The following is a 9920-nucleotide window of genomic DNA, read 5'->3' as shown; positions in this document are numbered from 1 at the left end:
GTGTGCGGAACACATGAGCTTTACTTATGCACGGGGTCTGCGCCCGGCTTTGTACAAAGGATTACATGCAACATCGGCAATACTTGTACAAAAGGTGGTTGCCGGAACAGGTTCTGGCAACCGCGCCTTACGGGTAAAACTTACGAAGATGCTCTATGTTCCAGGAGTTGCTCACCGGAATGCCATCTTCGGTCTCAAGGAGGACAGCGCCAGGCCTAGTGACCCGTTTCACCCGATAAGGGCCTTCCCACTTCGGCGTCAACTTGTTGGAATTCTTGGCGGAGCGAACGCGCCGAAGAACAAGGTCGCCTTCCTCGAGACTTCTGGCATTAACTTTGCGGCTGTGGTAGCGGCGCAAAGCTTGCTGATATCGAGCAGCTCGAACAGCAGCCTGAAGACGATCTTCCTCAAGGAGCAGCGCGTCATCTTGTCGCAGCTGCTCTTGCTCAAGCTCATCATAAGCGAGCACTCGAGGTGACCCGTATACGAGTTCCGTGGGGATAACTGCCTCTGCTCCATAGACTAGAGCAAAAGGTGTCTCGCCAGTGGCTCGATTTGGCGTCGTCCTGATCGACCAAAGAACCACCGGCAGCTCCTCAATCTAGTTTCTTCCGCACTTGTGCAGCCTGTCGAAAGTCCTGGTCTTGAGTCCATGCAGCACTTCAGCATTTGCCCTCTCCGCTTGACCGTTGCTTCTCGGGTGAGCAACAGAAGCGAAGCAGACCTTGGCGCCAAGATCTTGGACGTACTGCATGAAGGTGCGGCTTGTAAATTGAGTGCCGTTGTCGGTGATGATCCTGTTAGGGATCCCGAAGCGGCAAACAATTGACCTGAAGAACTTGACTGCTGACTGTGCGGTCACCTTCCTCACTGCTTCCACTTCCTGCCACTTTGTGAACTTGTCGATGGCGACGTACAAGTACTCAAAGCCCCCGACAACTCGGGGGAAGGGGCCGAGAATGTCGAGCCCCCAGACCGAAAATGGCCAGGATAAAGGGATCATCTGGAGAGCTTGAGCTGGCTGGTGAATCTGCTTGGAATGGAACTGGCATGCTTCACACTTGGTTACTTGTGCAGTTGCATCCTGGAGGGCTGTCGGCCAAAAGAAACCGTGCCGGAACGCCTTGCCGGCAAGTGCTCTTGCGCCAATGTGGTGGCCAGATATGCCTCCGTGTATCTCTGCCAACAGCTTCTGTCCATCTTCCCGGCAAATACACTTCAATTTCACACCGTTGAGTCTTCTTCTGTACAGTGTGCTGTCGACAAACTGGTACATACTTGACTGCCGGGCTACTCTTTCTGCTTCTTCTTGCTCTTCGGGAAGTTCTCCTGTCTGGAGGAAATGAACAATCTGCTGTGCCCATGCTGGAGCTTGTGGCTCGACAACAAGGACTAAAGGCACATCTGCCGCTGCGGGAACATCCGCTTCTACGGCAAGAACCTGAGGCTCTGCCGGAGCTTGATATTCCCCGGCAAGCTTGCCGGAGCAAAACTTGTCGGGAGCGTTTGCTTCAACGAAACAAACCCTAGGGTTTGTCGGAGCAGACTGCTCCTCAGCACTCTCGGCGTTGATCTTGGGGACCTTCTTGGCGGCGGCTTCGGGGAGCTCGGCTGGAAAATAGTCGCCAGGGATCAACTTCCTCTACTTGCTCTGCTCAGTTGACGGTGCTACAGTTGGTTGAGTTAGCTTGAGCACAAAGGTTCCTGGTTCCATAGGCAACTTAAGTGCAGCACACTTCGACAGGCCATCAGCTATATCATTCTGAGCTCTTGGAACGTGTTCCATTTGTAGGCCATCAAAGTGTTATTCTAGCTTCCTCACTTCATCAACATAAGCTTCCATCAAAGGGCTCTGATAGCTCTTGTTTACTTGCCGGATGACAAGCTGTGAGTCACCCCTGACAATGAGCTTCTTGATCCCAAGGTCCACTGCGATCCTGAGACTGGCAAGCAAACCCTCATATTCTGCAGTATTGTTTGTCGCTTGCTCCTTGGGAAAGTGCATATGGACTACGTACTTGAGGTGCTCTCCGGTGGGGGCGACAAGCAGCACACCCGCACCGGCGCCTTGCAGCGAGAAGGCACCATCAAAGTACATTATCCACTCTCTGCTTGCTTCCTTGACGGGGATGCTCGTCTCTGGAATTTCTTCATCTGGTGTCGGCGTCCATTCTGCTATGAACTCTGCCAATGCTCTGCTTTGAACTCATGTGCCAGAAAGATACTAGCGGCGCGCTTAACAGAAAAATGCTCAATATTGGAAAATTCTAGGAAAATCCTTTGAATGCAAGGATGCATGTGCATAAACTGCCTTTCAAGTTCAACTATAAGCATGGCGATAGCATCCGCAAGATTACTAGTTCTATGAAGAATAGAACCACCCATAGAAGGTAAAACACCAGCACAAGTAAAGAAATCTTGAATAACCACTTTTCCAATAATATTACCACTACCGATTCAAACTTCTTTAGTATGTGTGGGTTCTTCAGCAGGAGCATCAAAATTTTCCATGTTATTATTGTCCATATCGACGATAATCTTCCTAGTTTCAGACATAGTGGCAACAGGCAAGCGAAGCAAAGGCAAATGGAAAAGACAGGGCGAATAAAATGGCAAGGGTTAAGTGGGGCGAGGAAAATGAGAGGCAAATCGTAAATAATGTAATGTGAGGGAGATGAGTTTGTGATGGGTACTTGGTATGTCTTGACATGAGCGAAGACCTCCCCGGCAACGGCGCCAGAAATCCTTCTTGCTATCTCTTGAGCATGCGTTGGTTTTTCCTTTGAAGAGGAAAGGGTGATGCAGCAAAGTAGCGTAAGTATTTCCCTCAGTTTTGAGAACCAAGGTATCAATCCAGTATGAGGCTCCTCACAAGTCCCACGCGCCTACACAAACAAACAAGAACCTCGCAACCAACGCGATAAAGGGGTTGTCAATCCCTTCACGGAAACTTGCGAAAGTGAGATCTGATACAAATAATATGATAAGATAATTTTTTTTGGTATTTTTATGATATAGATTGGAAAGTAAAAGATGCAAATAAAAGTAGATGGAAAACTTATATGATAAAAGATAGACCCCGGGGCCATAGGTTTCACTAGTGGCTTCTCTCAAGATAGCATAATTATTACGGTGGGTGAACAAATTACCGTCGAGCAATTGATAGAAAAGTGCATACTTATGAGAACATCTAGTCATGATCATGTACATAGGCATCACGTTCGTAACAAGTAGACCGACTCCTGCCTGGATCTACTACTATTACTCCACACATCGATCGACTCCTGCGTGCATCTAGAGTATTAAGTTCATAAGAATAGAGTAACGCATTAAGCAAGATGACATGATGTAGAGGGATAAACTCATGCAATATGATATAAATCCCATCTTTTTATCCTCGATGGCAACAATACAATAAGTGCCTTGCTGCCCCTTCTGTCACTGGGAAAGGACACCGCAAGATTGAACCCAAAGCTAAGCACATCTCCCATGGAAAGAAAGATCAATACAGTAGGCCAAACCAAACTCATAATTTGAAGAGACTTGCAAAGATAACCAATCATACATAAAAGAATTCATAGGAGATTCAAATATTTCTCATAGATAAACTTGATCGTAAACCCACAATTCATCGGATCTCGACAAACACACCACAAAAAGAGTTACATCAAATAGATCTCCAAGGAGAGGAAGCAGAACTTTGTATTGAGATTCAAAGAGAGAGAAGAAGCCATCTAGCTAATAACTATGGACCCAAAGGTCTATGCTAGACTACTCACAACTAATCGGAGTGGCCTTGGTGGTGATGGAGAGGCCCTCTGTGGTCGATTCCCCCTCCGGCGGAGCACCGGCGAAGGCTCGAAGATGGGATCTCACAGATGCAGAAGGTTGCGGCGGTGGAATAATTTCTTGTGGTGCTCCTGGATATTTTCAGGGTCCGTGGATATATATAGGAGGAAGAAGTAGGTCGGTGGACGCTCGAGGGGCCCATGAGGTAGGGGGCACGCCCGCCCTTAATGGGCTCGCCGGCCACCCTCGTGGCCTCCTCGGCTGCTTCTTGATGTCCACTCCAAGTCTCCTAGATTTTGTTTGTTCCAAAAAGATCGCTCCTGAAGGTTTCATTCCGTTTAGACTCCGTTTGATATTCATTTCCTTCGAAACACTGAAATAGGCAAAAAAACAGCAATTCGGGCTGGGCCTCCGGTCAGTAGGTTAGTCCCAAAAATGATATAAAAGTGTATAGTAAAGCCCGTAAACATCCAAAACAGGTAATATAATAGCATGGAACAATCAAAAATTATAGATACATTGGAGACGTATCATGTATCCGCGCCCGTCGAATCTGATTGGGCGCCGATCTTGGAGTTTACCTCCACGGACATCTTCCGACACTCGCCCTTGCGTGATGTGTTGAACTCTCTAAAAACTCTCTCCTTGTCAGGAGATTCTTGGTCGAACTATGTTCGGCTTGAGTGGGAAGCGGACAAGAAAGAACTTCGTTACCCACCCACCACCCACTTGATAGCCACTGTTGACGACTTGACCGACATGCTTGATTTTGACTCTGAAGACATGGACGGTATGGACGACGATGCCGGAGAAGAACAGGAACCACCGCCCACAGGGCGCTGGACAGTCACCTCGTCATATGACATTTACATGGTGGATACCCCCAAAGAAGACAATGGCGAGGACCAAAAAGATACAGGTGAGGATAAACCTCCTGAGAAGCAGCTGAAGCGCCGAAGTCAGCAGCACCGCTCTAAACCATGTCATGGTAAAAACTGTGATACCAACACAAGAGACAATAGCACTTCGGACGATGCTGAAGACAACAAAGACAACCCCGTCCAGCCTAGCTTCGAACAGGCCAGACGGGAGGACGGGCAAGCCAGCCCCAACGAACAGGCCATGAATGAAAGACTCAGAGAATGATAATGACATGCCTCTCTCCGAGGATGAGGTGAGCCTAGGCGACGAAGAATTTACCATGCCAGAGGATCCCATCGAGTAAGAGCGCTTCAAGCGCCGGCTTATAGCCACTGTAAAGAGACTGGAGAAAAAGCAGCAGCGGCTTCAAGATGATCAAGATCTGCTCACTGATAGATGGACTGATGTCCTGGCAACCAATGAATACGGACTCGAACGCCCAAAAAAAAGTTACCCAAAGCGCAAGTTGTTACCTCAATTCGAGGACGAGGTACTAGAGCCCACACTACCAGCGCACGATGGGGCTGACCGACCACCGCGTGGTCGAGATAATGCGGCATACCAGTCCGAACACTAGATCACACCCCGTCGCTGAACAAATAGAAACAAAAAAGCTCGGGGACATAGAGATGACCTGCGGTACGACTTGGAAAAGAGAGTAGGTCAATGCGCGCGATGATGGCCGCCATGCCGGATACAATAAATACCAACCTGTCCGGGCTGAATACCACAGACCAGCTCCATCCGAACTGTGTCGCGACATAGCCCGACATAGAGGCGCCACACACCCCCTGTGCTTTACTGATGAAGTAATGGAACATGAGTTCCCAGAAGGGTTTAAACCCGTAAACAACAAATCGTATGATGGGACAACAGATCCTGTGGTGTGGATTGAATACTTCCTTCTCCATATTGATATGGCCCGCGGTGATGATCTCCATGCCATCAAGTACCTCCCGCTAAAACTCAAGGGACCAGCTCGGTACTGGTTAAACAGTCTGCCCGAAAACTCCATTGGCAGTTGGGAGAACCTGGAAGAGGCATTCCTTGACAACTTTCAGGGTACTTATGTACGACCTCCGGATGCTGATGACTTAAGTCATATAACACAATAGCCCGAAGAGTCAGTTAGGAAGCCCTGGACTCGGTTCTTAACTAAAAAGAACCAAATCGTTGACTGTCCGGATGCCAAAGCCCTAGCGGCCTTTAACCATAATATCTAGGATGAATGGCTCGCCCAACACCTCGGACAAGAGAAGCCGAGATCCATGGCAGCCCTTACGACGCTTATGAGCCGCTTCTGTGCGGGCGAGGACAGCTGGCTAGCTCATAGCAACAGCATGTCAAGTAAACCTGGAACTTCTAAATCCAGAGATGAAAACGGCAAGCCCCGACATAGCAAGCACAAACGTTGAAACAACGGCGATAGCACTGAAGACACAGCTGTCAACGCCGGATTTAGCGGCTCTAAGACCAGTAAAAGGAAGAAACCATTCAAAAGAAACAATCCAGGCTTGTCCAGTCTGGACCGCATACTCGACCGTCCATGTCAAATTCACGGCACCCCAAGTACACTAGCTAATCATACTAACAGAGAATGTTGGGTCTTCAAACAGGCCGGGAAGTAAAATCCCGAAAGCAAGGAGAAGGGGTCACAAAGCGATGACGATGATGAGGATCCCCGGCCACCGAATACAGGAGGGTAAAAGAAGTTTCCTTTGCAAATTAAAATGGTGAATATGATATACGCCACCCACATTCCCAAGCGGGAGCGGAGGCGCACACTTAGGGACGTCTACGCGATGGAGCCAGTCGCCCCAAAGTACAACCCATGGTCGTTCGACTTGTTCACCTTTGATTGCAAGGATCATTTGACCAGTATCCGTGAGGGCGGCTCAGCCTCACTGGTCCTTGACCCAATAATTGATGGATTCCACCTCACGCGAGTCCTTATGGATAGAGGCAGCAGCCTGAACCTGCTTTATCAAGATACAATGCACAAGATGGGTATAGATCCTTCAAGGATCAAACCCACTAAAACCATCTTTAAAGGCGTCAGACCATGTGTTGAGGCCTGCTGTACAGGCTCAATCACCCTGGAAGTGGTCTTCGGATCCTCAGATAATTTCCGTAACGAAGAGTTAATCTTTGATATCGCCCCTTTTCGCAGTGGCTATCACGCACTGCTCGGATGAACCACATTTGCTCGATTCAATGCAGTGCCACACTACGCTTATCTCAAGCTTAAGATGCCTAGTCCACATGGCGTCATAACAGTCAATGGAAACACTGAACGCTCCCTCCGTACCGAAGAGCACACTGCCGCCCTAGCAGCAAAAGCACAGAGCGGCCTCTTTCAATCAAACATTCATTCGACAGCCATGCTCCCGGACACTGTCAAAAGAGTCTGAACTACCTCACGGCAGGATAGCCCAGGTTGCCAAGAGCTCAACTAACCACTTCAGCGATAGATGGAGGCACAGCTAGGTTATGTCCCACAATACGGCTCAACCATTCGGGGACACAAAAACATTTCTGCATTTTCTTACAGGTTCACTTTTGTCTAGGCCATCACTGGCGACCTGGCGACCGGACCTATGAAGGGACGCACACACCACGGAGGGAAACAACTCAAAAGCGCGGGGGAATCCTAGATATTCCCCTTGAGGATCATCCTACTATTCTCCGGATCCGCACACAGCTCCCCTCTGGTCTCAGCAGGTTCCGAAGTCATATTTCTTTTTATCGCACTACTTGTACTCACACGCTTTGATGTATTATTCAATTACAATCTGCGGCTTAACATGACGTTCACCTGCTGTTATTCTTTATTGATACATCTTTGTCAATTCGCAACCGTACATCCTGGTACGCCTCAATTTGCCAGGGGCTTCATAGTACCCCATAACACGGCATAAAAGTTCGAACACACTCGCGGTTGTTCGGCACCCCGAACTTATTAAACTATATGAATCAGCTCCGAATCATGTCATTGGTCAAATGTTGGGTTTGCCCGGCTCCCATGTTTTGCTACCTTACGGTCCGCTATACTGGCTAAGGTGGCACAGGGAGAACTACTGCGATTGTGTCCCGGTTCTCCCGGACAAGCACCTTAGTAGAGAAAGACGAAAACTGACTGTCATGATGCGGCGAGAGCTAGTCAGCTCTACAAGAGGTTACAAAATCTTTAAAGATTTCTTCCGCATTATGCGATAACTAATGCAGCGTGCGATGAATCGTTTTTTTCTTGATCAGGTGCTGATAGAGCCCCTAGTTCGGTCTTCCGAACACTAGGGGCTTTGCCTACCTTTCTTTTGTCAAACTCCTATGTCTAAGTGATGGTGATAAAGCCTTATAGTCTGATTCCCTGGTTCGTTGCGCTGAACACCTCCTTAATGGACCCAAAATTGGGGTAAAGAGTGTTTAGATTTATCCCAAACACCCCCATACTTACTACATGGCCGCAGAAGCCGACGACTAGCCAACTCTCAGAATTAGTATAAATAACGGCCGCACAGGAGGTAAATTTTTAAAATAACAAGCACTACATAGTAACCTTGTTTCATATTACAACACCGGTCAACATTTATATATTCATGGGAAAATAATGTCCTTGGCACACTGTTCCGCCACAAGGCGGGATCCCTCCAAGACACTCTCGTAATACAATTCGGGCTTGCGATGTTCCTTCCCCGCAGGCGGTCCTTTGGTCATCAGCTTCACAGCATCCATCTTCGCCCAGTGTACCTTGGCGCGGGAAAAAGACCATTCCCGCACCTTCAATACAGACCGACCGCTTGATGACGTCAAGTTGAGGGCAGGCACTAACCAGCCGCCTGACGAGTCGGAAGTAGCTGCTGGGAATCGCCTCGGCAGGCCATAGCCAGATAATTAAATCCTTCATTGCTAGTTCGGCTGCCCTATGCAGCTCGACCAATTCAGTTGATTGCTAAAGGGCGCTGGATGTTCTGGCGCAAGATATAGTGACCAGAACAGCTTATTCGTAGACCTCCCCTCTCCGGCTCGTTAAAATTGTGCGGCATAAGAAAAGTTGCACGACAAATCCGCAAACACCCCTAGAGAATTTCGAATTCGGGTTAGTAACAGGAATCTTTCCTTCACATACTTGCTTTGAATAGAAAAAGCCTTACCCGCCATGATCTTCTTGGCCTCCTGGATTTCTTGGAGCGCGCCTTGGGCTTCCCCCTGGGCATCACGTGCGGCTTGACAAGCCTTGGTGAGTTCGGATTCTTTATCCGTCAAACTCTGCTCCAAGGTCTCGCACCTCTTCACGGCCTCTTGGAGTTCTTGTTGAACTTCAGCGGCCCTGTCTTCACGTTTTTCATGAGTGGCCTACTCCTTGGCTGCCTTCCTCTCGGCTTCAGCCGCCGCCTTTTTAAGAGCCTCGACTTCGGACGTCACTCCTGGTACACATCACGACATTTTTTTCATCACAATCAATCACTGATTTGTACTGAATACAAACAAGGTTTTGCATACCTTGGCTATCCTCCAACTGCTTCTTCACCTGGCCGATCTCTTCTTTGGCCCGCTCCAGACGCTGCTTCCGTCCGGAGACTTCCGCAGTATGAGAGGTGGCAGTCGATAAAGACGCCTGCTTATTCAAAAAAAGGTATTGCATGGTAAGTCTCCTACGATTATATAATTGATCCTCTGTCCGGCTTTTCTTTCCGAACACCGAATAGTGTATCAGGGGCTACTATCTATACTATGACACTCTTTAAACCTCACCACTTACCTCAAAGCCCGTTATAAGGCTGGTGCAGGCTTCAGTTAGTTCGCTTTCGGCATACTGATGGAAGCGTCCTTCAGCGCTGCCAGTAAGGTATCCGACACCTCTGGCTGGGTAGAGGTCGCCGGTGGAACAGGCACACACCCTTCTGTCGAAGAAGGCTGCCTGCCTCATTCTGGAGCCGTGTTGGTCTCTATAACTGTTTCCGGCTGGGGGCCAAATTCAAGATAGCCCCCGCCGCCAGTGTCCGTGGGGGTCTTCCCCCCATGTGTCCGGCTTCCAGGGTTTGATCCTCTGGTGCCACCTTGACGGTCTTCCTAGCCCCTCCTTGGCTTGGGCCCCTTTGGGACGACACCTTGGTGTCGTCCATGTGTTTGGGGGAGGAGGCTGTCGGGGGAGTCTCGCTGTCCATCGCGTTCGAGCCCAGTAAATCCTCCGATGAGGATTGCTCCACGCG

The sequence above is a fragment of the Triticum aestivum genome, chromosome 1B (genome assembly GCF_018294505.1).
Source record: "Triticum aestivum cultivar Chinese Spring chromosome 1B, IWGSC CS RefSeq v2.1, whole genome shotgun sequence".
Lineage (NCBI taxonomy): Eukaryota > Viridiplantae > Streptophyta > Magnoliopsida > Poales > Poaceae > Triticum > Triticum aestivum.
This window is presented reverse-complemented; position numbering follows the sequence as displayed.